The sequence below is a fragment of the Geotrypetes seraphini genome, chromosome 2, assembly GCF_902459505.1.
Source record: "Geotrypetes seraphini chromosome 2, aGeoSer1.1, whole genome shotgun sequence".
In the NCBI taxonomy this organism is placed as follows: domain Eukaryota; kingdom Metazoa; phylum Chordata; class Amphibia; order Gymnophiona; family Dermophiidae; genus Geotrypetes; species Geotrypetes seraphini.
The window spans coordinates 471937801-471965170 of NC_047085.1; the positions used below are offsets into that span (position 1 = coordinate 471937801).

At 46.0% G+C, this 27370-nt stretch overlaps 1 protein-coding gene and 1 long non-coding RNA gene across 4 annotated transcripts in view; one reads left to right on the forward strand and one right to left on the reverse strand.

Moving 5' to 3' along the window:
• GALNT11 (polypeptide N-acetylgalactosaminyltransferase 11) overlaps nt 1-137 on the reverse strand; it is a 116716-nt gene extending 116579 nt beyond the window's left edge. For 2 of the 3 annotated variants that reach the window (XM_033931666.1, XM_033931671.1), the window contains exon 1: nt 3-137. The gene's annotated coding sequence lies outside the window, so the exon portion shown is untranslated. The remainder of the gene's footprint in view (nt 1-2) is intronic. The other variant, XM_033931672.1, reaches the window with a different exon arrangement.
• LOC117354334 lies at nt 123-27288 on the forward strand. Its single transcript, XR_004538184.1, has 3 exons — nt 123-246; nt 1019-1125; nt 25958-27288. It is a non-coding gene; the product is annotated as an uncharacterized LOC117354334 (long non-coding RNA).
• The last annotated feature ends 82 nt before the right edge of the window (nt 27289-27370 follow it).

The following is a 27370-nucleotide window of genomic DNA, read 5'->3' on the forward strand; positions in this document are numbered from 1 at the left end:
ACCTTGCTGCTGTTGACAACGCGCGCCGGCTCCCCCCCTACGTCCTCGCTTCTGCATTCAGCGCCCACTGCCACCGGGGAAAGAGTGTGGCGCGAGCGAGAGCACCCTTCCGCGCATGCGCACCAGAAAGGGAACCCGTCACAGCCGGTACAAACCGAACGCCGCTGGTTCCGGTTCCGCTGTCAGCGAGTGGCGTAGCTCATGAGGTGCTTTTGTGGCTGGAAGGCATTTCTAGGCGCTCTAACAGTACGTTTTAAAATTTTTGCCAAGGACAGTCGAGCACCTTGCAAATTAAGGATGAGGCTCGTCGTAATCAATTGTGCGCTTTATTTATTTATTCATTCAATTTTCTATACCGTTCTCCCAGGAGAGCTCAGAACGTTTTGCATGAGTTTATTCAGGCATTTTTCTCTGTCTGTCCCAGTGGGTTCACAATCTATCTAATGTACCTGGGGCAATGGGGGTGGATTAAGTGACTTGTCTAGTCTAATACCCTTCTCATGAGTTTGTTAACAATTTCAAACTGTCACAAAATAATTTGAGAATGTCTTCCAATTCACTGAAGCATTTTAAACTTAAGGGGAGAGCCTCAGATCCCCGTGCACTGCTTAATTATGCACCTGCACTGGAAAGGGAATAATTCCTCACCGGCTCTGATCCCCCTCCTGTAACACTGCTCAATTATAACTTAATCTTCATGTTGAGCTGGCTTTGTACTTTGTTGTGCCGACCTGTTGCTTTCTTGATTGCTCAATAAAAATATATTTGACCATAACTTAATCTTCAAACTGATGTTATCAAAAAATAACTGAAGATGAACTACTTAGCTGCAGGACAGGGTTCTTTTATCATTCATGATGTCACTGTGCCCCCCTCTCAGTAACCCATTCAAGACTTAGATTGTGAACCCACTAGGGCAGTGTTCTTTAATGCAAGGCCTGACTGGCCAATGGTGGCTCCCATTGCATTTCTGGTGGTGGGAGGAGGAGGGTCCAGCTTACTCTGCTTCTCTTCCCAGGCTCAGGACAGAAATGAGGCAGTGGATGGAAGAAGGGCCACGTGCTTGAAGGACCAAGCATTTGAAGTGCTCACAATCTTTGGGATACCCCCTAATGAAGTTTGAAGGTGAGCTGGTGGAAATGAATGTCATTAACAGCGGGACAAATTTGTCCCCATCCCCACGGGATCTGTTTCCATCCCTGCAAGCTCTGTTCTCATCTGCACAAGCCTCAAATGCTTATGATTTTAAAGTGTTTGAGGCTTGTGCAGATGAGGACAGAGCTTTCAGGGATGAGAGAGGGACAGAACCCACAGGAGTTGGAAACAGATCCTCTAGAGATGGGGATAAATTTGTCTCCCATGTCATTCTCTAATTGGCACCCACTTAAAGACTAGTATAAACATAAAAGAGTTTTGAGATCAGAAAATTGGATGCTGTTAGATGCAAGAATAAGAGACGAAATTAAATATGCCTCCACTGGAAAGTCTTGTTTTTCAATTGTGGGTCCAGTGCTTTGGAATGGTCTGTCCAGAGCAATACATTTTGTAACAATGTACTGCTATTTCAAAAATTACTTAAGGCTCATTTTTTCATCTTAGCTTTTAGCTGTCCCTCTGACATCCAATAAAATGTTTGAGAATGACTACAATTTTTTGTTGAACAATGTAAACTGTAATGTATTGGAAAATGTATGGTAAAAATTTGACCTCTACTGTGTATGTTTACTTGTAAGATGCTTAGGAGATAAGTGGATAATAAGTTTATAAAATAAATTAATAGTAAAAGAGGCTTAGGGTTGATTGTCTTGGATGTTCCAGTCTGGACCGTACAGGGTAAAATCCTGATGTATCCTGGAAGGAAGATTTGGAGCATTTTTTTAATATTGTTTGCTTTTCTCCAAGGTACAGAATGAGAAATATTTACAATTATATTCTGTAAATTTTTGGGAGGAGAAGTCCTGGCACAGACATCACATTAGATACCCTACCCCAGTGCAGAAGATAACCAGGCAATTTTCAAGCCATGGCAGTCGGTGGTGTTAAAAGCTACTAAAGGTTGAATTAGACCCTAATAAGTCTTCATTGCTAGGCCATGTCCTTGAACTGGCTTTGAATATCCAGGTTCTTGGAAGACTTGGAAATTATGCCGGTGCTGATCATTACTCAGGTCTGATAACCACATACCTAACCAGGCAAAGATAGAACAGTTGTTTTTGCATGGTCATATTTGACCCGTTAGATAGGTAAGTACCAGCACTGAATATTGCCAGAGCCTGCCTGACTCTACCCTCAGACAGTTCTGTGGACAATGCTGTGGCAATCAGATAGAATATTCAGCAGTACTGCCTTGTTATGCGCTGCTGAATATCCTGGCCTACTGATTGGGAATCTGCCTGCTTAACCCCTCTTGAATATATGCCTCTGGGAGTGTTTGGAATATTTTGTGTGTTGAGTATTGCCAAGAGAAGATGGTACTATTCATGGACAGAACAAAACAGTAATGGGTAGTAGGAAAAATAACCACCTTACAAAACGGCTCCAAAAGGGGCTCACCTATTATATCGTGTTCATCATTGTATGACTAGTGTTTAAGCCCGTTGCATTAATGGGTGCTAGAGTAGATGTCTGTCTGGTTTTATTTTCTTTGTCTCTCTCTCTCTCTTCTTGGACGCTGTCTGTCTGTCATTCTTTCTGTCTGTGTCTCTCTCTGGCCCCCTGTCTGTCTTTCTGTCTCTGTCACCCTAGCCCCCTGCCTGTCTGTATTTCTCTGTTGCGCCATACCTGCCTGTCTCTCCGTGGCCCCCTTCCTATGTCCATAGTGTCCAATCCTATGTCCTTAGTGCCCTCAGTGCCTCCTTCCTATGTCCTTAGTGACCCCAGTTCCGCCTTCCTGTATCCTTAGTGCCTTCTTCCCATGTCCTTAGTACCCGTTCCTATGTCCTTAGTGGCCCCAGTGCCTCCTTCCTATGTCCTTAGTGCCCCGAATGCCTCCTTCCTGTGTCCATAGTGCCCCCTGTGCCTCCTTTCCATGTCCTTATTGCCCCCAGTGCCTCCGTCCTGTGTCCTTAGTGCCCCATTGTCTCCGTCCTGTGTCCTTAGTGCCCCCAGTGTCTCCTTCCCATGTCCTTAGTACCCCATTGTTTCCGTCCTGTGTCCTTAGTGCCCCCAGTGTCTCCTTCCCCTGTCCTTATTGCCTCCGTCCTGTGTCCTTAGTGCCCCAGTGTCTCCTTCCCGTGTCCTTAGTGCCCCCAGTGCCTCCGTCCTGTGTCCTTAGTGCCCTCAGTGCTCCTTCCTATGTCCTTAGTGCCCCCCAGTGCCTCCTTCCTATGTCCCCCTCACTGCCTTCCAAACATTGTCTCATCCACAACCTCCGAAGCAAGCCTGCCTGCCTCCCTCCCATCCCCCTTTGCAGTATAACCCTTGAGAAGCATGTTTCCATCTCCCCCCCCCCGCCACTACCACCACCATACAGCTGACCCCACTGACCCTCCCATTGCAAGTCGACGAACGGGCCTCCTGGCTCCAGCAGCGTCCGTAGCACTCTGGGTGCGCTGCTTCACGGCCTTCTGCTGCCCTGATTTCCTCTGCTGCATCCCTGATGATGTCATCAGGGACAAGGCCGAGGAAATCGGGGCAGTGGAGGGCTGCGAGGCAGCATGTTTGGAGTGCTGCAGACGCGGCGGGAGGTTTGTGGTTGTGTTGCGGTGGGACGGTTGGGTTGGAGGGTCAATGGGGGTTCGGGTGCGGCAGGGGGGTGGGCAACGACGACGAACTGCATTACGGGAAAACAGAACCCTAGGCGCGCATGCACACTCCTACCTGCCATGGACATACGGATCACGGAAAACGCAGGTAGGAGTGTGCATGCGCGCTTAGCGTTTTATTATAGTAGATAGTTTATGGTAGAGTTTTTGTACCTTCTCTTAAGGGCCATAGTAACAGTTAATGAAATAGCAGGTTGTTAGCCAAACAGCATGTGTTAAATGCATTGTGCATTATTTGCCCTTGGCATACACCTTTTTAGTGCAGTGAAAGATAATGAAAAAATGCCGAACTAGCAAATGAACACAGAGGTGCTTATTATGTCCAACAAATAATACAGCTTTTGTAAAACCTCACAAGCTCTATTATTTATGAAAAGATAATGCCAGCTTTCAGCTGCTGTTATTATTCCTGTATAATGTGCGTTTGTCGGACAGAAAATTGCTTAGCTCAGTAATTACTCTGGACTTGTTTAGCCAGTGCTATGAATGCACAAAATAGAATGTTGTATTTCAATGCTAGGTGTCCCCCAAACAAAAAATATGCCTATATGTGTGTGTGTGACTTCCCAGTCATTAGCAGCGGTATAGACACTTTCAATAAACATATACACATATATATATATGAAAATATATATGTTGTGTTGGGGCCAGGGTCTGCCAACAGACACAGGCCTGACTTCCACCACTAGCACACAATCCAGCACTCCTTGGAGTACCAGTGTGGTAATGCACCCTAGAGGTTTGTCAATCAGAGACTGAGCTCGACATCAGTTCAAAACACAAAAACACATTTATTTTCCAGCGTCCAGCTTACTGGCTTGGCCACTCAATGAATCCGGTAATCTTTTCAACAAACACTTCTTTAGCAAATCAGTTCATATTTTAAAACACCTTTTTTTTTTTTTTTCTTTATTCATTTTAAAACTTTCAACAAGTGATTCATAATACAAATCATGTACACTGTAATATTACTTATTAATCATACATTCAATGAAATCATACTATAACTTATCCCATGACAAGCAGGCAGCATATTCTCACATGTGGGTGACGTCATCCACGGAGCCCCGACGCGGACAGCTTTTCAAGCAAACTTGATTGAAGATTTCAAGTTTGCCAGTGCTGCACCACGCATGCGTGTGCCTTCCTGATCCACTAGAGGGCGCATACCCTCCACATGGTCCTCAGTTCTTAGTTTTCCGCTGAGCCAGAAAGACCTTGTCTCTCTTCTCTGCGTTCTTCTAAGTGCCTTTCTGGCACCGTGGCTTCTTTATTTTGTTAGGGAGTCGCTGTGCGTTTGTTAATTGATCGTGTATTTCTTTGTTTAAAAAAAAAAAAAAGGACTTTTTATTGTGTTTTTCCACAGGCAGGCCCTTCTTGGGCCTCAGCCATGCGGCTAGGCCTCATTTGGCTGCAGCTGTATTTTCTTCTTCCCTGGCCTCTCTCTGGGCTCACCTCGTGTGAGCAGAATGGCCGGGACCCTCTTTCCTTCGTTGGAATCGGACTGTGTAGCTTCGATCCCCGGTAAGTTTTTCTTTCTTTCTTTCTTCTAGGTGCGTTACCTTGGTAACGCCACCGGCTGAGTCTCAGGCATTCCATGCACGAGTGCGATCGTGCCCGCCTCTGCAAGACCTTCGATGCGTGCCTCCTTTCATGGGAATACTCTTCACGAGGTTGCCCTTATGGAGCGTACTGCTGCACCTTTCTTACCAGTTCCATTGGTACGGTGCCGACTTCTGAACCTCGACGGACTTCGGTGTGCCTCGACATCGACTGGGGCTTCGTGCCTCGACGTCGACTGAGGTTGCGTGCGTCGACGGAGGCTTTGTGCCTCGACCTCGACGGAGGCTTTGTGCCTCGACGTCGACGAAGCCTTTGTGCCTCGACGTCGACGGAGGCTTTGTGCCTCGACCTCGACGGAGGCTTTGTGCCTCTGAAAGGTCACTTGGATACACAAAGTCAGAGGCGTGAAGAAAGTACAAGTTTTATTCACAGCATGCCGGGACTCTAGTGCAGTTAATAGCCTGCCTACTAGAATGTCAGAAACAGGAAATACACGGACTTTTATGCCCTTTTCGCAAACTAATATATGCAAAAACTACAATTTTCATTTGTTACTTCTATAACTTTCTACAATTATTATTGGTCCTAAGCCAGCACTTATGATAGGCTCAGGGATACAACTTATAGTCCTATAGGAAACTAGCTCATTTCTCTGCTTATCTAAATCTTACAGGTCTAAAGGCTACATGTACAGAAGGGCAGGGCACATCATGGCTCAAACTCTTATCTATTCAGCTTACAATGTGGTAGGGCAAGGACATACATTTCAGGCAGATGCAGTCAATAGATTATACACTGTTTTTAGCTATGTAGACCAGAGCAATATTTTAAACAACAGTTAACTATTTCATGACCCTACATTCCCCCCTTTCAGGCTGGCGTACCTAAGGAGCCAAGCCTGACAAAATAAAGTTAGGGGTCAGGAAAGTCGGGGTCCCCAGTGGGTAAGGGACGATACTGGGAGAGGGCCAATGCAGCAGTGGAACGTTTGACAACAGAGTCCATAGTTCAGTGGAGCAGCTTTATGGCTATGGGGACCATACAGGGCAGGCAGCAAAGGAGCAGAGAAGACAGGGCAGCAACCAGCAAGATGATCTTCAATGCTGAACCAGAGGGCAACCAGGAGCTGAAGGTACCAGAGATCCAGTCTGCAGTAAGGTCACGCCAGGTCTGGTCAGGAACATGAGCCAGTTTGGTGATACGATCCACATCGTTCTCAATCATTTTACTCAAGTTCAAGGCAGCAGTTGGAGAGGTTGAATTTATCACAGGCACAGCAGCTAGTAAATAGTCCAAAGCTAGACGATTCTGATAAATAGCAGTGCGCATTTTAGCATTCGCTCTGCCAATGGTACTCAAAGCTCGGGAGGTCTCATTGGTTATCAGTTCAAGTACAGCTTATAGACAAATAATGCAGTTCAGCATATAGATTGGGGTCCGATAGCCCCAGATGTCATCCTCGGTCCATGTGGCAGGTCCATAAGCAGCAATGATCCGTTCTGCAGGCCAGTCATCACCCCATTCACCTATTTTAAGGGAATTGGTGGAAGTAGACCGCTTTTGGCGACCTCTGGTGTTGAATACAGGGGCTCCCAGGTGTTCACCATCGGGAAGAAGCTGGGACGAATCATGCAAAGCACACATGTACCAGTCTAGTTAGCAGGCAATCAAGAGTAGGCAAACAGATCACAGAGCCAGTATCAACTATCAGGAGCTGACCATCATTCATAGGAAGTTCCATTAAGCAGTGTCTGAAGGGCTGAAGACAGTGGGAAGCAACAATGGAGGTTCACAAGGCCCATCGTGAAGGTCGTGGACCTAACGTAAAAGTGAGGGTCTGTGAAGTCAGGTTTAACATGTCCAGCTGCATTGCCTCCCATAGCCACTGTTCTCCCATACCAGTCCCTCCTCATACAAAATAATTGCTAACATTAAGAGTCTGACCTATAGTTTCAGCAAACTATATAAACAGATTTCTAGTGATTACAGGATATTAGTATCTACTTTCATAATTTCATAAAACTGGGGAAACACCACAGAGTGATAGACAGGAGCACATGAGTGGGATACAATTCGGACATATACATCAGTACCTGGGTCTCACCTTTTACCATCAATATACAATGCCATGCAGTCTCTGGCCTTCTGGACTTGGACATTGGCATTCCAGTTATATGGGTCAGTGATAGTGAAAACCATGGGATTACAGTAGCCTGTAGTACACAAGGGGCCGGAGCTAGGACCTATAGTAAGGGAGGCAGACGGGGTATTCTTTCTCATAAAGGACAGGCTCCACCATTAGTGAAGGTTTCCTCATAGGGGCAGTTCTTAAAGGCATCAGGTTATACAGACCTATATACTTAGCACATTTGTTATAATAACGCTGTCAATCTAGGGAGCCACACAAAACTGAATTAGGGGTAGTACCATGACCTTGAGAAACATCAAATAGCACACATGTATCACAATACAAAGACACCGGGCGAGTGGGGTCTACAATAAGAGTCTAGTTGATAAGTGGACCCTCAACATCATCAATGCAGATTTCCGCCCACTTTTAAACTTCATCACCAGTAGGTTGGAAACAGAAAATACCCTCAAATGTTTGACACTTTCTGTACTTAACTCCTTCATGCAAACAAACATCAGGCAAAGGGGCTGCACTTGTTAAGTACAAAATACAGAAGAAAGAAACATAAGTGAGGGCAACACAAATATCATATCTATATATACTAACATAGGAAGCTCATTTTTCTTTCAGGCACAACTTAGAAAACTTCAAACAGTTATACTCAAGACACTTGCTAAAGGCAGTGTGAACCACAGGCAGTCAATTAAACTCAAACACTTATAAAGAATTATATTCAGAACACCTGCTAAGTACAGTGGTAAATATTCAGAACTTTTGAGGTCTTAGAAAGCTTCAGCTGAAGATCCGTGTTGTAGTGGAACCAAGTTTCATGTCCGGACACCTTGACAACTGTAAGAGAAGAAATTATTACAGTAAAAGGACCTATCCACCTAAGTTTCAGGGGGTCTGACTTCCAAGTTTTAGCCATACTGTATTTACAGGGACATACCCATGGACTTGTGTAGCTATCGATAGTGGGGCCCTTTCCAGGACCCATTTGTGGAGCTCTTAAAGGGCTTTAGCTAAAGACTGGACCTGACTCTGGAGGATATCTGATCCCAGAGTAGCAAAGGAACCAGGATCTGGGTTCACAATGGGTGGTGGCCGGCCGGACATGAGCTCAAATGGGGCTTAGATGGGATGCATCTAATCTGAAAAAGAACAGAAGGCAGCAGGACAGGCCAGGACAGATTAGTTTCTTCAATTCATTTTGTGAGAAGGGTCTTAAGAGTTCTGTTTATTCTTTCGACCTGACCAGAGCTCTCAGGATGGTAAGCAGCATATAATTTCTATTCAATTTGGAGGGCCTGTGCAATTTGTTGGACAACATTGACAATGAAAGCAGGGCCATTGTCACTGCCTATAAAAACAAGGAGATCAAGGCACGGAATTATTCAGGAGGTGTTTGGTTACGTCTCTGGCGCGTTCAGTGCAAGTAAGGAAGGCTTTGACCCATCTAGTCAGGGTGTCTGTGAAGACTAGGAAGTGACTGAGGGAACGGGAAATGGGCATGTGGGTAAAATCTACAGACAGAACCTGCATCGGATTTGTTCCAATAGGTTGGTATCCAAGAGGTGGCAGTCATCTGATTGGGAATTTTATTCTAGAACCGACAACACACTGTCGGACCATATTCCGGACTAGCTGATCAAGGTGATTGATAAAGAAATGTCTCTTGAGAGTCAATTTTCATAGCGGGTTCTCCAGAGTGTGCCAGATCATGGCATCTTTTGACAATTGTGAGGGCCAGATGTTGAGGAATGAATATGAGGGTACCCACTGTGCTCGTGTTTGAAGTATCAGTGTGTGGGTCTGGATTGGCACTTGAATTGGCGCATTTTGTATCCACCCCCCTTTCAGGACAGACTGGCCCAAAATAATGCATGCCCAAGTCTGTTCCTGAGAAGCGTACTGGGGTGTAAGGGAATCCAGAAAAGGAATGATTGTATACAGAGGAGCCGAAAGAGGGGGCAGAGACTGGCAGCTCGGGCTGTGCGGTCGGCAAGGGCATTGCCACGAGAGACAAGGTCCATCACGCATCTGTAAGCATGGCAGTGCATAACAGAAACACGTGAGGGTAGTTGTACGGCCTCAAGAAGGTCAAGAATGAGGGGAGCATGATGGATCAGGCGGCCGGAGGCTATAATGAAACCTCGATGTTTCCAGATGGCCCTATGGGAATGCAAGTTAAGGAAAGCATATTTGGATTGCAAGACTGAGAGGCAGAGTGGCGCAGGGCAAAAGTGAGGGCATAAAGCTCAGCTTCTTGGGCAGAAGGGCCAGAAGGCAGGGGCCTGAGTCAGAAGTTTTTGGAGGCAGCGAAAAGACCGCTCCTGAAGTTGGGTCCAGACAAAAGGGGCTGAGTCAGCGCCTTTGGTGGAATCATACAGAGGACGAGCAATAGTAGAGAAATCAGGGATCCAGATGAGACAGTATCCTGCAATACTGAGAAAGGTGCTCAGAGCCTTGCAGTTATCAGGGACAGGGAGACTACAGACAGCCTAGACCTCGGTGTAGGAAGGGACCTGGTACCCTTGGAGATTTGAAAGCCAAGGTAGGTGACACGAGGAAGGCATACTTGAAATCAATGTAAATATGGCCACAGGAAAATTTAAAAGGCAGACCCACTATCTGAAAGACTCAGATAAATAATAATAATAACAGTTTATATACCGCAATACCGTGAAGAGCTATGTGGTTTACAAAAGATTAGAGAAGGTACAAAATAATTGAACTTAAGATGTGTACTAACACATAAGAATTGTTCTCAATCCCTATTCTATATCAGGTTCCTACCCCAAAGAGCTGACTTGTAAAATTAAGCTAAATGCAGTTCTGGATCCACCCACTAAGCAAGGTAGTCTGACACAAGCGCTCTCTAAAGCAGCAGTCCCTTCACTATCAGCTGACTGGCAAAAATATTTACTTCCTTATAAAAGCATTCCTAAAAATTACATTCTTACCTAAACTTACATGATTTATAAACAGAAATACAAAACAAAGATTGGAATATACAGTAATATGTAGACCAGAGCAATATTTTAAACAACAGTTAACTATTTCATGACCCTACACCTCGACCTCGACGGAGGCTTTGTGCCTCGACGTCGACGGAGGTTTTGTGCCTCGACGTCGACGGAGGTTTTGTGCCTCGACGTCAACTGAGGCTTTGTGTCTCGACGTCGACGGTGGCTTCGTACCTCGACGTCGACTGGGGCTTTGTGCCTCGACGTCGACTGAGGCTTTGTGCCTGGACGTCGACGGGGGCTTTGTGCCTGGACGTCGACGGGGGCTTTGTGCCTGGACGTCGACGGGGGCTTTGTGCCTGGACGTCGACGGAGGCTTTGTGCCTGGACGTCGACGGGGGCTTTGTGCCTGGACGTCGACGGGGGCTTTGTGCCTGGACGTCGACGGAGGCTTTGTGCCTGGACGTCGGCTGAGGCTTTGTGCCTCGATATCGGCTGAGGCTTTTTGCCTCGACGTTGTCTGAGGTTTTGTGCCTCATCGTTGACTGAGTCTTTCTGCCTCGACGTCGCCTGAGGCTTCGTACCTCGACGTCGACTGAGGCTTTGTGCCTCGACGTCGTCTGAGGCTTTGTGCCTCGACGTTGTCTGAGGTTTTGTGCCTCGACGTTGTCTGAGGTTTTGTGCCTCGACGTCGACTGAGGCTGTGTGCCTCGACGTTGACTGAGGCTTTGTGCCTCGAGGTCGTCTGAGGCTTTGTGCTTCGACGTCGACTGAGGCTTTGTGCCTCAACGTCGACTGAGGTTTTGTGCCTCGACATCGACTGAGGCTTTGTGCCTGACGTCGACTGAGGCTTTGTGCCTCGATGTCGACTGTTCTGTGTGCCTCGACATCGACTGGGCTGTGTGCCTCGCGGTCGACTGACGCTGTGTGCCTCGACGTCGACTGGGGCTTTGTGCCTCAACGTCGACTGAGGCTTTGTGCCTCGACGTCGACTGAGGCTGTGTACCTCGACGTCGCCTGAGACTTTGTGCCTCGAAGTCGTCTGAGGCTTTGTGCCTCAACGCCGTCAGAGGCTTTTGCGCCGGCGTCTGAGGCTTGTGCGCCTCGACGTCGCCGGATACATGTGCCTCAGCATCGTCTGGGGCTTTGTGCCTTGACGTCGACTGAGGCTTTGTGCCTCGCCGTCGTCTGCGATTTTCTGCCTCGACGTCAACTCGGGCTTGGGGTCTCGGCATCGATGGATGCTTTGTACCTTCGATGTCGGCTGAGCCGGGTGCTCCGGGTCTCCTGATGCTTGTGCGTCGACGTCGACTGAGGCTGAGGGCCTCATAGTGGGCTGGAGCTCTGTGCCTCGGCGTTGACCGAGGCTTCGTGCCTCGCCGTTGACTGGTGCTTTGTGACTTGGCGTCCCTTGGGGCTTTGTGCCCTTTGGTTGACTGTGGCCTTGTGCCTCGGAGTCGACTGGGGCTTGGTCCCGCAGTGTTGTTATGGGCTTTATGCCTAGGCATCGGCTGAGGCTTTGGGCCTCGGCGTCGACTGCGGGTTTACGCCCCGGTTTCGACGGGGGCTTCGTGCCTCGACTTCGTCTGTGGCTCTGGGCCTCGGCGCCTCCGGCTCCTAATTGGTTGTGGTGCGGAGTTTGGTTTCCTGGAGGAGACTCTCTCCCTGCTCCGGCTCTATTGCTCCCGCCATGTGTCATCTCGCTTGGCGCAGAGTGTTGCTGTGGATCCGACCCTCCAGGATCGTCTCACCACCTTTCCTTGCGTGAGGACTGAGTTGCTTGAGGCCACTCTTGCGGAAGCCACTAACCACCTTTCAGACCGCGACCGTTCCTTCGCCTATCGCTCCTTCTCCGGAGGGTCCCTCCGGATACCTTTCTTGGGTTATCTCGGCCTCCTTCACAGCAGTCGCAATAGCTGCAGCAGCTCCGGGTTGTGGTCCAGCCGCCGGCTTCGGCGACTCCTGGCCCAAACTATCCTCGCATAGCCTCCGGGCTGCTCTCTTCTGGGGATTCCTCCCCTCCCTTCTGGAGGGGTGTCACCGTGTCTGCGCACTGGGAGTATAGCCTCGCCTCTGTCGGTTGGGCGTTTCCCATCCTCCCGGCCACGTCTGGTCCTGGCCCTTCGGGACCTGCACTAGTTTCTAATCTGGGAGCGTTTCAGTCTCTGTCCGCCCCAGTCTCGGGAGTCCGTCAGGGCGGACCTGGACCCAGTTGTCTGCGCTCCTTCTTGTCTCGACCTCAGGGAGAGGGCCTTGTCTGTTTATACCGGACGTTGGCCCCTCTGTCCTCGGTCCGCCTCCGGTCTTTTCTGCCACTGCCTCGGCAGGACGCCTGTCTGCGTCTGAGTCAGCTGGTGACTCAGCTCTTTTCGACCTCGGCCGAGCTGTTGCTGCTGCTTTGGGATCTTGGGTCTCCACGGTTCATGTCCCGATGTTCGCCTGGTTTCCTCTTCGTGTTCCCCACGGCACTCGAGCATCTCGGTGATGGCAGGATAGGGATCCCGCTTCCCAGCGCTTTTGTGGTGCGCTGGTTTCGTTGGTGGGCCACCTCTTCGTATCCCTGCATCATAGGGTTCTGCCGATGGACTCCTCGGCATCGCTTAGGGGCGCAACACTACGGCCTTCGGACTCGGATCCTTTGGTCGGGTGCGGACCGTCGCAGCCGCATCAATCTGCTGAAGCTCCGGGCCATTTACGATGCCGTTACGGATTTTCGTTATTGGTTGCTGGATTGCGGGGTCCTGGGGAGTCCCGTCATCCCGGGGGCGATGTATCCTGTGACCAAGCCAGGGTGTACAAGGTTCCCTGTTACTTTGCAGGGGAGCCCTTCGTCTTTGGCAGGGGGCGTTCCACCGCTACTTCTTTCTTTGGGCGGTGTATTTCCGGGGCGTGCAGCATAGTCTGGTGGCCACGTTGCGTCACCCTTTTTAGCCGCATGAATGGTTGCTCCATTCTCAGACTCTGCGGCATGTGGTTGCTTGGTGGAGAATCCCACAGGTGGTTCTGTTCACTTTGCCCCTCACTCACTGGTTGCCTCGATCTTGCTCGAGGATGTTCTCCGGGTTCGCATCGAGGTGGCTGCTCTCCTTCTCAATTAGATGGGTAGGTTCCTCTATGTGTTCCCTTCCTTTACTCTGATTCGCAGGTCTTTGATACTCCTCCTGTCGGTCTGCGCCACCTTGATCTTGATAGCTCCTCTGTGGCCCTGGCAGCTGGGGTTCTCCCTGCTCCTCCAGCATGTCAGGGAGCCTCTGTTCCTACCTCTGCTCCCTTCTCTGCAGTCTCAGAGTTGAGGTTTCTATTGCATTCCAATCTGCAGTCTCTACACTTAGCAGTTTAGTTCCTCGCAACGTGCCTCCCTCCTTCTGTTTCTCTCAAGTCGGTGGGGGTGTTTTCGAGGCCTCTCGAAAGATCTCCACTCGGCAATGCTATTCCGAAATGGTCCTGATTTGCTGCGTGGTGTGCTGAGCATGGATCCGCTCTCTGCCTCCTTGCCTTCAGTGCTGGTTTATCTGTTTCACTTGTCTCGGTCTGGTCTCGAATCGACATCTATTCGAGCCCATCTCTGTGCTTTTGCTGCCTGTCATCGGCCGCTTGATGGGACGCTGCTCTCCGTCCATCCGACGGTTTCCCGCTTTATGAAGGATCTCTTCAATTTACATCCTCCGCTCAACGCCCCTCCGGTGGGTTGAGATTTTTGTGTGGTCTTGAATCTATTGGTGATACCTCTATTGATTCCATTGCTAGAGCTCTTTGAATGACTTCACCTGGCAGGTGGTATTCCTGGTTGCTCTCAAGTCTGCTCGCGAGTCCGTGAGCTGCAGGTTCTGGTTGCGGACCCGTCTTTTCCTTTATTTTTTCATACACGGTGGTCCTGAGTATTCAACCCCAGTTCTTGCCCAAGGTGGTTTCGGACTTTCCTCTCACTCATTTCATTGTTCTTCTGGTCTCTTTCCTGAAGCCCCACTCGCCTCCGGGCGAGGTGGCGCTTTACACACTTGACTGTAAGAGGGCGTTGGCTTTTTATCTTCAACGCACTCAGTCTCCTCAGACGGTTCCTCAATTGTTTTTGTCCCTCGACCCTAATCGGTTGGGACGCCCAGTTTCCAAGCGCAACTTGTCCCTGGTTGGCTGCTTGTATTTCCTTTTGCTACGCTCAGGCTGGTCTCGCGCTGCATGGTCGAGTTGCGGGACATATGTCCGAGCGATGGCGGCTTCTGTGGCTTTCCTCAGGTCGACGCCTATCGAGGAAATTTGCAAGGCTGCCCCTTGGTCTTCGGTTCATACTTTCACCTCCCACTACTGCCTGGATACTCTGTCCAGGAGCGCTGACCGGTTGGGCCGGTCAGTTTTGAGTAATCTGTTTTCTTGAATTGCCAACTTCCCTCCGTCCCTTTTTTGGTTAGCTTGGAGGTCACCCACATGTGAGAATATGCTGCCTGCTTGTCCTGGGATAAAGCACAGTTACTTACCGTAACAGGTGTTATCCAGGGACAGCAGGCAGATATTCTCACAACCCGCCCGCCTCCCCGAGGTTGGCTTCTTTGCTAGCTATCTGAACTGAGGACCATGTGGAGGGTATGCGCCCTCTAGTGGATCAGGAAGGCACACGCATGCGTGGTGCAGCACTGGCAAACTTGAAATCTTCAATCAAGTTTGCTTGAAAAGCTGTCCGCGTCGGGGCTCTGTGGATGACGTCACCCACATGTGAGAATATCTGCCTGCTGTCCCTGGATAACACCTGTTACGGTAAGTAACTGTGCTTTCTCCCTCCCACTCTTCTTCCAATATAATCTTATAATTTCATAATATTTAAAATTCATCCCACCCTCCCCACCCTTATACTTCAATAGACAAAAGGAGATAAATAAATTATTAATTATATTCATTCCTTACAATAATTTGTTAATGGCTCCCAAACCTCCATAAATTTTTTATATCCTCCCTGTTGGATAGCTAGTATTTTCTCCATTTTAAAAATATGGCACAATGAATTCCACCAAAAACTATTACTTAATCTATCATAATTTTTCAAGTTTCTCGTAATTTGCTGAATAGCAACTCCTGTCATGAGTAAAAGCGTGGAGGGGCATAATCAAAAAAAAGTCTAAGTCCCCTTTTGGCCTAAGGCCTTAAACATTGAAAGTAGAAGCAGGGAAAATGTCCATAATAAAAAAAAACATCCAAAAGGAGGTTTTTTTAAAAATAATGGCCTGCTTCTACCTTCAACTGTTTAAACGCCCAGACCACCCACCACACTACGTCTAAACTTATACCCCATAATGAACCTAAAAAACGCCTAAGCCCCAAACGTCCAATACAAGGGCTTTTAGGCGAAGGAGGAGCCAGTCCTTCGCCTAAAAGCTGGATTCTGTAACCGGTGTCTGTCAAAAACAACACCGGTTACAAACTCCACCCCAAACCCCCCCCCCCCCCACGACATCGGGGCAGAAGGGAACCCAAGCCCTCCTGCCCCGCGATCCCCAACCTCCCCGATTACGTTTAGGGAAGGAGGGAACCCAAGCCCTCCTGCCCCGCGATCCCCAACCCCCCGAGTCTGATCCTGCCAGGAGGGAGCCCAAGTCCTCCTGGCCTCTTGCCCCCCACCCCGTACAAGATCGGGCAGGAGGGAGCCCAACCCCTCCTGCCCAGGCGGACCCCCCACTACAATACGGGCAGGAGGGATCCCAGGCCCTCCTGCCCTTGACACAATCCCCCCAATGACCGCCCCCCCCGAACCCCTAATCGGCCCCCACTACTGACCCGTGACCCCCCCGCCAACCCCACGGCCCCCCCTCCACCCCCAATCCCATCCCCCATACCTGTTAAATGTTGGCCGGACGGATGGGTGCCAAGCCCGCCCATCCGACAGGCCAGCCGGTTCCAGAATGGGGCCGGATTGGCTCAGGCGGCTGAAACCCCGCCCACAGGTGGGGCCTAAGGCGCCTAGGCCAACCAGAATAGGCCCGGGAGTCTTAGGCCCCTCCTGTGGGCGGGGCCTTAGGCACATGGGCCCAACCCGATCAGCTCAGCGGCCTCTTTTTCGGCACTTAGACCTTTTTTGACTTCGTCTAAGTCAAAACGTATAAGTGCCGACTAGGCAACCTGTCAAATGTTTTGGTTATACCTGCTGCACGCCTAGGTCTAGGTCAGCCCACCTCCCGCTCTTTCCCCTCCTCTAAAAACGCCTCTTTTCTCTCTGTGCGTTTAGAGGCGGGGAAAGGCCTAAGCTGGTTTTAGATATGTCTAAAACCAGCTTTGATTATGGGTACTTGGACGATCAGGCTTTCGTATGAGGAAAGACTAAAATGGTTCTTTGTTAAAATTCCGTTTAATTCACATCATGGATCAAATGGTGGACTTGAGAGATTATACAAATATTTGATTTCTATATAATTCATTATGTTTTTATTTGTTCTTTTGTTGTAATCACTTTCTGTACAAGATGTATCTTGATTTGTTAATTTGAAAATTATAAATAAAAAAAAAAAAAATGGTTAGGGTTCTTCAGCTTGAAAAAGAGATGGCTGAGGGGAGATGTGATTGAAGTCTACAAAATCCTGAGTGGAGTAGAACAGGTTTAAGTGGATTGATTTTTCACTCCGTCAAAAATTACAAAGACTAGGAGACACCAATAGGAGGAAATTTTTTTTCACTCAGAGAATAGTTAAGCTCTGGAACACATTGCCAGAGAACGTGGTAAGAGCGGATTGCGTAGCTGGTTTTAAGAAAGGTTTGGACAAGTTCCTGGAGGAAAAGTCCATAGTCTGTTATTGAGAAAGACATGAAGGAAAGCCACTGCTTGCCCTGTATTGGTAGCATGGAATATAGCTACACCTTGGGTTTTGGCCTGTTACTAGTGACCTGGATTGGCCACCGTGAGAACGGGCTACTGGGTTTAATGGACCAATGGTCTGACCCAGTAAGGCTATTCTTATGTTCTTCTACCCATGACACATTTTATGTGCACAAGAGGCACTTAAATGCAAGCATATAGACAAAACTACCCTTCATGTGCTTAACTTGAATTAGCATACATGAACGAGATCGTAGTTTTGTTCTCAAGGCAGTGGAGAGTTAGATGACTTGTCTAAGGTTATGAGAATGTCAATGGGAAAAGCAGGATAATAACCCTTATTTGGTAGCTGACTGCTTTAACCATTAGGCTAGTCCTAGAAGCTTAGACTGTTTCTAGACAGAGCCCAAACCTCACCTTCTGTGCTGTCAGCAAGTACAAGCAACATAATAGAGCTTACTATGCAACTGTTCACAGGCTTGCGTATGCAACTACAGAAGGGTCCCAGATGGCTCAGACTAGAAAAATGCAATAATGTGACAGCCGGCAAGTTGTGACTAATTCTCAGAGCTAATTAACGAGGCAGGCAGAGAATTTGCACACCTTTCTCTAGAACAGTGTGCCGCGAGATGTTGCCTGGTGTGCCGCAGGGCCGCCATCAGGGCAGTACTACCAGTCCTGCATTCAGGGGCCCGGAGCTGACAGGGGGCCCGGGCTCCCCCAGGGTCCTAGGCAGTGTTCTAATGCAGGGGCGCCAGTAGCTTGCCAAGGCAAAGTGAGTCGATCACCCAGGACTCACTTTGTCTTGGCGATCTAATCTATCGAGCCGATAAGTCTTCTTCTCCCCGACGTCAATTCTGCAGTCGGAGAGGAAGTTCGGGCCAGCCAATCGCTGCCTGGCTGGGCGGAACTTCCTCTCCGATTGCAGAATTGACGTCGGGGAGAGGAAGACTGATCGGCCCGAAGCAGGGAGAGCATGCGTCGGCGTCGGCTTTGGGGCCTGCTATCCATTGGTGGGTCCTGTTCCCCGATGGCAGTGGCAGTGGCTTGGGGAACGGCAGGGAGAAAGAAAGAAAGGGGGCAGGCAGGGAAACAGAAGGAAAGAAGAGAAACAGAAAAAAAGAAAGAAAGGTCAGGGAGAGAGGAAGAAAAAGTTGGGGGAGGGAATGAGGTGTGGAGGAGAGGAAGCATACAGGCTGATAGAAGGGAAGAAAGATTGGATGCACAGTCAGAAGAAGAAAGTGCAACCAGAAATCACCAGACAAGGTAGGAAAAATGATTTTATTTTAAATTTAGCAAAGTGGAGGCAGTATTACCACAGTTTTCAAAGGAATTTGCCCAAATAACTTAATAGTTAACTGGGTAAATTCCCAGAGATGAAAACTTCCCTTCACTTACTATGCACAGTTCTGAATTTATATCTGCTGTCTATATTTTACAATATGGTCACCTTTTACTAAACCGCAATAGTGGTTTTTAGCGCAGGGAGCCTATGAGCGACAAGATTCCAGCCAGAATATCAGCTTTGTGTTCAGCCAAACAGGCCCAGGTTTCGCACTGAATAAAGTATTTTATAATTTTTCACTATTCTGTTTACTTAATATTTCATAATAAAGTAATTATAAAATACTTTCTTTGTGTTTATTTGATTCCTATTCAAGAGAATTACTTTATATATAGTCAATATAGGCACAGAGTTAAATTTTTTAACATTTTCTAATGGTGGTGTGCCTCTGCCCAAAAAAGGTTGAAAAACACTGCTCTAGAATAAGTTGTTAATAATATAAACAAGAAGAGATCTATAGAACTCAGTAAAAATGGTTTAGAATTGCATCATAATGGCAATGCAAATACAGTAGTAGCTGTATGTGGGAAATGAGGGGGAATGATTGACTCGTACTGAATTGTTGGCTAAAGTGGGAGAGACTTGGGGAGCACAATTTGCATGTATACAAGTGGAACATTATGTGAGATCCCTTGACAGGGTACAGTTAAGTTTGCATTTGGGTGCTAGATTGAGAAAGTTGTTTTGTTCAGGAGGAGGGGATGTCTCTTTCGGTGTCTTGTATTGATTCTATTGGTGTCAGGTCAAAAGCGCGCCGGGACAAAGGCGCGCCCAGACAATTGAGCGCAGTGCACCGCTCTAAATTACTGCTTTTAGCGCTCCGACGGGGGGGCGTGGGGGGACCCCCCCCACTTTACTTAATAGACATCGCGCCGCGTTGTGGGGGGTGTGGGGGGTTGTAACCCCCCACATTTTACTGAAAACTTCACTTTTTCCCTGTTTTTAGGGAAAAAGTTCAGTTTACAGTAAAATGTGGAGGGTTACAACCCCCCAAACCCCAAATAACGCCGGTGCGATGTCTATTAAGTAAACTGGGGGGGGTTCCCCAACAAAACCCCCCGTCGGAGCCCCTAAAATCTGTAATTTAGAGCGGCGCAGCGGCGCGCACTGCGCTCAATTGTCGGCGCGCTTTTGTCTTTCGCGCCGTTGTCTATGAACCGATTCTATTTTGCAAAAATTACAACCAGACAAGAACTACCAGGAAATTCGGGATAAAGAATTACAGCTTAATTTGAGACATTGGGATGTTGCCCATACTTTAAGAGCGACACCTGGGGTGACATCTTGTTCATGGTTAAGAGAAACGTATTATAGGGTTACATTACGTGCCTATTATACACGAACACAATTGTTTTATAGTGGAGGTCTTCCTACTCCTTTATGTCATAAGTGTGGGAGGGAGAATCATACATTATTAGGTCACGCATTTTGGTTTTGCCCTATAATTCAGCATTTTTGGAAGCGAATAATAAATTATATGTCAAAAATAATTGGAAGATCATTGCGCTGTTCTCCTTCTTTCTTTATTTTGGATTTGCCAGAGGCTGTTGGATATTTACTTAAAGGAAATAGGGCGTTGTGTAGGAAAATGAGTCTCTTGGCTAGAAAATGTATATTACAATATTGGACGATCCCTGATCCTCCGAGGTTTTGGCATTGGCGAAACCAATTACATCAGTTGGCCATTTGGGAAGCTAGAGATGCTGGAATTATAAGAAAGCGAAAGATGTTATTTATACAGATCTGGGGTTCTTATTTGCAAGACTTACATCCTAAGGGCCATGGTGCGATTTTAAGTTGGATCTCTTAATTGGGCTTTTATTTAGTTAAATGAAGAGAGTATCATTGGGTAGAGAGGGGTGGGAGTGAAGAGGGATGGTAAAGGTTCAAACACATATAGATATAGCGGGGGTTTATTGAAATTGGAATTTGTCTTTTATTATGTATTTTTTATTATAATAGTTGATGCATTATTGATGTGCTTTGATGTTATATTTGCTGTATTTGATGATGTTTGAATCAATAAAATTGTTTAAATCTAACTGCCTTTATGAAGAGATTCATCCAAGGCAGTGTACAGCAAGTACAATTCAACATAAAACTTACAATTTTATTAACAGCATAACAGCAGTAAAAAGACCCAATATAAACATAAAATGCAATGAATGATGTAAACTCAAAATCAGCAAATTGAAACTTAATAATAGGATTCCATGAAACAGTTTCTAAAATATGCTTATAACAGCAGTGAAATTCAGTTAAGAAAGATATAAGACAATGTCAGCAAAATACTTATGAAACAACTAATAAGTACACATCAGAACATTCAAATATCACAGATATGACGTTAATACTTTTCTACAGTACAGCTTATCCTATAGCCAAGGGTCCAAGTGCAATTGTTAGATGGGTGACTAACTCGGGCAAGCTGATTACACAGTTAAACAAGATATAAGGAACTGACTTAGTTTGTGTGTGTGGCAAGCCTGGTGCAGAATGAGTGCATACTCAATCACCCTATGTACTAAAGGCATGGATGAAGAGCCAGGTTTTCACCTGCTTCCTGAAGTAGAGGTAGTCTGAAGTTAGATGTAGTCTCTTGGGAGTAAATTTCAGAGTTTGAGGGGCTGCTCCTGAGAAGGCTCACTGGTAGGTATAAAACAAAAAAGGCAAGCAAGATGTCTAAACCAACACACAGTCACATTTATTGAAAATCAAGTCCATAAAATAGATAATAAAGTCCCAATGGAGTCACTTGAATGAGGTAGTTTTAAGAAATAACGTACCGACTAGGATCCCAGTTTCAGCAATGTGGGGTGCCTTCTTCAGGGGACAAACACATAATTGGATATTGAGAACTTCCAAACTATCTCAGATAAATTCAATCAAAGAGCAGTAAAGTTTTAAATAACCGTGTTGGCGTCTTCCATGAGCAAACATTCTAGAGGTGGGTGTCACATTGTACAATTTGAGGACAGGGAAATACCTACTTTCCTCTGAATATAACTTGCATTGAGCTACAAAAGAAAATACAGCTAAATCCTAACTAAATCTCCTAAGAGAATTCATGAGCCCCCCAGGAACAGCACCACTCTCCAGTATGGCCATACAGCCAAAATGTTTGCACATTCTTGCCATAACCATGATTGATTAGTGTTTTTTCTTATCTCTTTGACTAGAAGCTTCCTGGGCTTATTTCCATGTTTTGTTGAGGTCTGTTATAAGTTTTACTTCCACTGGTAGCTGTTATATGCATCCTCCATCCTTTCTCTGAGATAATAGTTTCTGTGCTGCTTTTGATTTGCTCCTTTTAAGCCATATATAATGAGTTTTTATTTTAGAGTGTTATGTCAACTGAGAGAGGTTTGTTTTTTTGTGTGTTATTTACAGTCATGTGAAAAAATTAGGACGCCCCATTACATATTCTGTTCTTTCTTAAGAAATGTTCACATATAGATGTCAAATCTTTTTTTTTTTCTAATTTATCTCTGGAAAAGAAAGTGATGTAATTGCAGGTAAACAACAAAACTTTTTCTTTGATTTACTCATGAAACAAAAGATATCCACAAAAATGTGTATTCTAACTGAGGAATAAATTAGGACACCCTATACCCTAATAGCTAGTGTTACCCCCCCTTTGGCTGAAATAACTGCAGTGAGACACTTCTTGTAGCCAGTCTCTGACATCGGTCTGAGGAAAGTTTGGCCTACTCCTCAATGCAGAATTCTTTCAGCTGTGAGATGTTTAAGGGGTTTCTTGCATGTACAGCCCATTTCAAATCACCCCACAGCATCTCAATGGGATTAAGATCAGGGCTTTGACTCGGTCACTTCTAGGACTCTCCATTTCTTAGTTTTCAGCCAGTCCTTAGTGGATTTACTGGTATGTTTTGGGTCATTGTCGTGTTGCAGGGTCCAGTTCCGCTTCAGCTTTAATTTTCTTATAGATGGTCTCACATGTTCCTCAAGCACCCTCTGATACACAGTAGAATTCACAGTGGATTCTATGATGGCGAGTTGGCCAGGTCCAGCTGCAGCAAAGCATCCCCAAACCATAACACTTCCACCTCCATGCTTCACAGTTGGTATGAGGTTCTTTTCCTGGAATGCTCCATTTGGTGTATGTCAAACATGTCCTCTTTTCTGATGCCCAAATAATTCAATTTTAGACTCATCTGTCCATAGAACACTAGTCAAGAAGTCCTGGTGTTTGTCTATGTTCTCTCTGGCAAACTTCAGTCTGGCCTTGATGTTTCTCTTAGAGAGCAAAGGTTTCTTCCTTGCACACCTCCCATACAAGTTGCATTTGTGCAGTCTCTGTCTGACTGTAAAGGCATGCACGTCCATGTCTAACCCGCCCTTGAGACTGCCCAAAAGCAGCCCATAAACATGCCTCCATCACACCCATCTTGTGCTCTGAACAGAGAGGCTGGAACACCTTGCTAGACGTACATAAAGACAGTTTTGATTATCGGCACTTGGACATCCTGGGGATTAGGACGTCCAAGTGCTGATTTAGGATGCTTTTATGACGTCTATGTCTTTTGATTATGGGCCCCTTACTGTCCAGGAACAAAAATCATGTTACCCCCACACACTACCCCAGTGATCACCAACCCCCCCCCATAAAACTTTTATTCACAACTTTAAATTTCAGCCTCCAGACCATCATCACCTGGCCGCCTGGCATAGGAAAGCCTAGTCGTCCAGCCCAGAGGCAGCTTAAGTCATCTTGGGGGTGGGTTAGGGACCCATAGAGAGGAGGACCCATGCCCATAAGCCCCTGTAATCACTGCCTTGATACTGAAACATGTGCACTGCCCTATACACCCCCAAAATCCTTTTTTATTGGCATATAAGTGGCTCTTGCAGCCATACGGGCTATTGAGGTGGTAGATAAGTGGGTTTAGGGGATTCTGGAGGTGGTTTGGGTGGGCTCACCGTCACCTATAAGGGAGCTGTAGTGAGGAGAAGCCATGGCACCCTTTTTGTGAAGTTCACAGCAGTGCCCTGTAAGGTACCCCACTATTTAGGTGGCATATCTGGGTGTGCAGTCCATCATTTTGCAGACCCCTCCCACGTCCAACAGGGCTTGTTCTAGGTGTTTTGGATTTGGACGGAAATGTGGTATAAAGATAGACAATAGTCTTAGTGGCTTGGACGATCAGATCGGTAGGACATATAATAAGACGATTTTCGAAAGTAAAAAAGTTGGACGTATCTTTCGAAAATGTGTCTTAGGCTCTTTTTAACTTTGGATGACTTGCGATATGGACGCAAACGGACTTAGATGTCCCTTTCAATTATGCCCCTCCTGGCGTCTAAATTGCAACGTCACATGCTCCACCCAAATTTCACCTCAGAACACACATGATGATAACATCTGCTTTCTTGGAAATGCCCATATATTGACTCATATATCCCAAGGGGTAAGTTTATAAAAGGCCTTTTATATGTATGCAAAAAACAAAAACCCCTTTATAAAATTGCTCTCTTGCTTTCAAGTGTTATTTTTAATATTCTCACTAGATGGAGCTCAAGAATAATCCAAAAAATGTATAACCTACCAAACTGAATATCTGTATTTTTCAGAGTCTAAGGATGGTGCTTACTGACTTCTGAAGTATAACATAAAAGGTGAAAGCAATCTAAATTATATAGCTCCCTTTTGCACACTTTGTCTCATGACGTCCACATGGGGGAGGGGGAGGATTAAATAATTCAATCAAACCTCATAAAAGTGCACAGGGCATAGCTATTTTTGGAATGCAGGTGCATGACTGTCTGGTGAGTCAGTGGAAGCAAGGAGCACACCGCACAGAGCCTTAGCAAGCTACGCGTGGCCGGTGCAGCCACAGAGGTTACAAGGGAAGTCGTTTATTGGCTTCCCTTTCACTGCTATCGCCAAAATGAATGGAGCAGGAGTGCACCGCGTCAGTTGGAGTGTCAAAACAGGTCGAATTTGATGCTTGCAGTGCTTCTGACACCACAGTCAGGGTAGTGGCAATGACTAGGGCAGATGGTTAATGCAATTCTAGCATAACATTCCATGCCCAAAATATCACAGGCTTTCTCTCATTTGATGGGATTTAGAGGCACACATGTTTATTCAATCCACGTGTATGCATGTTTTGAGGCAAAGTTTGGGCACAGCATAGGCGGCTGCAATTCACATGCATTGTTAACAAAGTTATGTGATGTCAGGTCATTTTTGTGTACTGAAGGTAGTGTTCCTTGGGACCTATTCAGGAATGGGACATTGTATGCAACTGTGTTATAACTGAAAGAGAATGACGTGATTAGATGTAGGCAATGTGAGGTATTAACAACTTCACTGTAGAAGTGGACGTAGGAAGTTATTTTCAATCTAGCTATTATGATATTGCTTTTGAAAATACAGATATCTTTCTGGAGTAGCAGAAGGGGAAACAGATGAATCAAATATTTAAGGCAGTGGTCTCCAACCTTTTTTTTTTTTTTTTTTTGGAAATCTTTATTAATTTTAAAATATAAATAGTGCAATACAATGAATTTAAACATAAATAAATCAAGAAACACACTTTAAATATTCAAATAATTTGAAAAACACTCATTTTCTCCCCCCTCCCCCCTTAACTAATAAAAGTAGATATATATTTATAATTTCCATACAATAAATAAAATAGGAATAACAAGCAATAATACATTTCCCACCACCCTGGATATGTAAGGAGGTCAGATAAAAAGAAAAGGTACACGACATCTATTGTGACTCAATAAATGATGACAATGGGCTCCACACCATGTTAAATACTTTACTATAACCTAAAATTTCAGCGTTCATTCTTTCATATTTATAATTAGAACACACGTTTGCCCACCAGAAAGTATAATTAAGTCGATCATAACATTTCCAATTGTGTGTTATCATTTGAATGGCTACTCCCGTCATTATTAAGAAAAATCGGCTTTTATAACGATCCAAAGAAGGTTTAACATGTAATAAAGTACCACCAATTATAGCTTAATGTAAAGGGCAACAGTATGAATATGAGAGCTCCGAGAGCCACCAAAAGATTTCAAGCTTACACATACTACCTACTAATTTTGTAAACTGCATGTAAACTGGGTATTAAATATGAACATTGGACAACTCATTTTTCAAAAGTTTTGCTTCCTTAAAACAAACTGGTGATTATGATAGACCCCTTTACAATAAACACAAATAGAATTTCCCATTGACTGTATCATGTAGGAATTTTTAGAAACGCAATGGTATATTTAAGTGATTATAACATGTTTTAAGCACAAAGTTTCCGATATGCTGTGATATGTTGTGATAGTTCGCCGTGGCTAAAAGTGTTTTCCTGCTGATTTTCATTTGTACTCAGAATCTGGTGCATCTCTTTGCAGTGTCCAACAACAGTCAGCCAGCATCGACGGATTCCAGTTGCCCTGATATCTTTTTTCCATAGTGGCAATGTCCCGGTGAAACTTTTTACCTTGTTCGTCACTGACTGCACCAAGATTTGCGGGGAAGAAGTCCACATGTGAATGTAGAAGGTGCATCTTCCGTGACTTGTTGCACTTCATGGTTTTGTATGCTCCAAGAAGTTTGTCAACCAGTTGAATATAGTTTGGTGCTCTGTAACTGCCAAGAAATATTTCAACGACATCCTTGAATTCTTTCCAGGTGATTTTCTGTGGCCCGACTAACAGATCTTCAACTCTTTCGAAATTGATGATGTGTCTGATCTGTGAACTGACAAAAATGCCTTTCTTAATCTTGGCATCATTTATGAATTATTAATTGCATTAACCTGAACGTATAAGAGGAAACTGTAAAAATGTACTTTTTTGTTCAAACAGTACATGACACGGGGGAAGCCACTGCTTGCCTTGTATCGGTAGCATGGAATATTGCTACACCTTTGATTTTGGCCAGATACTAGTGATCTGGAATGACCACTGTGAGAATCTATATCTATAAAAGTGTAATAATGCATATGCATACATGGCACCCCAGCCAACAATCACAGTGGAATCCATCTGAATCTATATTCAACATCCATTGCAGATGCCTGTGAAAACTGCTCTGAACTGACCCCACAGTCATTAGTAGTAGTATAGAAGATTCCAATAAAGAAAGATAGAGATACAGCATTTATAGGATGATTTGGGAACAAAGGCAGAGATACAAGTAGTTCAGAAATATGGGCAGCAGACAATAGATACCGTATTTTTCACTCCATAAGACACACTTTTTTCCACCCAAAAGTGGGTGGAAATCTCGTTGCGTCTTTTGTAGCGAAGGTACAAAAAATTACACCCCCCCATACCATTTAAAAACACCCCTCCTGCCACCGAACCTTTTTAAAACACCCTGCCCGCTGCCCCACTGCACGCCCGCTACACCTCTGTAAAACATCCCACCCCCCTGCACGCCCACCGCTATACGTCGCACCTTTTTAAAATCCCACCTGCCTGCCCACCCGCCGCCATCCGCCCGCCCACTAACAAATTACAGTACCTGGTGGTCCAGCGTGATCCCTCCCTCCCTAGCTGTCTCCTCTTCTTATTTCCCAGCCAGTGGCATGGAGGTTAGAAGAGTGTGGCGGTCAGGAGCAAAATTTTCCGCACTCCTGCTTGGGCCTGCGCTGTTTTCTGAATGGCTGTGATCAGTTCTTGTGAGTCCCGCGAGAACTGATCGCAGCCATTCAGAAAACAGCATGGGCCCAAGCAAGAGATAAGAAGAGGAGAAAGCTAGCAAGCGTGGAAGGGATTTTAAAAGATACCGGGGGTGGGGGGATGTTTAAAATTCAAAAA